A 2,228-nucleotide genomic window follows, 5' to 3' on the forward strand; every position below is an offset into this window, starting at 1 on the left:
AAAATAATCTGTATGAATACAATAGAATTCAATCTCCATTTCTTTCAAAAATGATTAATAAGAAGTTAGAATATCATGATATATACATGGCCAATTAACCTTTCTGGAAAAAAAGAATTAGGGAAAACATGCCCATGTCTCTAGGCGATAAATAGGATTATAGAAATTTACATAACAAAGTAAAATTGGTCTATATCCATCAATAATTTTCTAACAGGACAACCAGCGATAATTTGTTTTTATACAGAAGTGGTTTAAAAAACTCATAAATATGGCCCATTAAACTCAATTAAATATTCTTCCAACTCAACTTCTACTAGCTGGATCACAAAAATTTCCATGTATACGCCAATAAAAATTTTCAAATTTTATCATTTCAGAGACATTGGGTTAAGTTAGACCAAAAATTGATTCAAAAATTCAGAGAACACTTTTGTTGTGGGAATGAAGTAATGAATTCATAGATTGAAGCCCAAGATTCAGCCATAGTTTTTAAAAAGTACACGTAAAGATTTATATCATATATTCAGATAATTTCTCATCAACTACCCTAACACAGACAGCTGGAAAAGATCATTGTAGTAGCAGAAGGATCCATATGGTAATTTGGTGAAATTTCTACCTCTGCGAGCATGAGTACAGATTCAGGGGAACTTCTCATAGTTAGTTATCAGAAATTTTCATTTACAAAGTTGTGTCAAGTTACATAAATTAAAAAGTGGAAAATTATTGTGGAAACTTCGAAATTATTTTATCAAACATTTTAAAGCACATTATTATTTTTTTAGCCTTCAAAGAAAAGAGACATTTAAAAATCATTGTTAGCCTGTTTCTGTAATGATTCTTGTATGTAATAAGTATAAATGTGTTCCTACTTTCAATTTTTGTATAGGGAACTATGGATTGCATAGTACTGCTGAATGTGTACATGCCATATGTAGGAATCATGTATATTTTAATAAAATAACAATAATATAAGATGATGTCAGAAAGTTTGGAAAACCACAAAAAAGATATTCCACAATCCTACAAACCTTACACAAATAGTAACTTTATATGCTTGTGTTTTCATATGTACATATCTTCCAGTTGTTTTCAATGCATACTGCTTACTCAAAATTAATAAAAAATGAACATATTTCCACTTAGCTTTTATAATGAGATTTTCTAATGTATTTTAAATACCCTCTTGTTTGAAATACCATAATTTAATTGGCAGTCATTAGCCTTTGTTAACTTAGTTACTGGGATCTTAATTGGCATATATTGACTAAAAGGTGGCATGAGGGAAGTTTCTGGGTAATGAAAATGTTGTATATATTAATTTGTATGGTGTTTTTTGCAATGTTAAAAATATTTGCTATATTAAATGTGCTGTAAAGATATTTGTCTATTTTTGTCTTTTCCAAATATTGCAATTTTGTAATTTTTAATTAATCTTTTTGTTTGACATTTTTCCTTTCCAGGAAAGCCCTTGCTTTTTGTACTATATTTATCCCTCCTAAATGACTCATGGAAGTTGATATAACACACAGTTCTAGGGGAAATTCTTTACATGTCTAAATTGATCCTTTCAGCTCCTTTGCTCCCATTGTTTACTGCCTTATATATAAACATATTCATTTCAGATATCTAATAGCATTAACCTTTATTTTATTCTAAGTATTTATATAACATTTTTTTAAATTTAACTCTAGTCTATCTAGATTTAGCTTGTTGTATATGAAGTGCTCCAAGGACAGTGTTGGCATACAGAAGGTTCTGAACTAACTTTTTTCTTAATTGTCTACCTGTGACATTAATCCTATATTCTGAATATTTATATCTCCATTGATAAATGGTGCTTTTCTTGTTTAGCTCATATCTTAATTTTGAAATCAACTATAGAGACTACTTTTGGTTTATTTTGCATATTAATTTCTTCCATTTTAATTTTTACCTAATTATGCTGTTATTTTGTGTTGTTTCATAAATTATTTCAATATTTGTTTTTCTCCATCATAACTTTTATTTCACAAAAAATAATTTATTTAGAAGTTTATATTTTCAGAGGAACTTTTTACTTCCTGAGAAATTAGCTTTATATAATAAAATAATAATATTTGATTACAATTTTGATCGGAATGTGTATTATCCTAGATGCTTCTTGATGAAAATATTGTAAAGCCTCAACTCAACTAGCATAACATTAAAGAAAATATATTATTTCTCATAGAAAGTAACTCTGA

Source organism: Pteropus vampyrus, unplaced genomic scaffold (assembly GCF_000151845.1).
Source record: "Pteropus vampyrus isolate Shadow unplaced genomic scaffold, Pvam_2.0 Scaffold64, whole genome shotgun sequence".
In the NCBI taxonomy this organism is placed as follows: domain Eukaryota; kingdom Metazoa; phylum Chordata; class Mammalia; order Chiroptera; family Pteropodidae; genus Pteropus; species Pteropus vampyrus.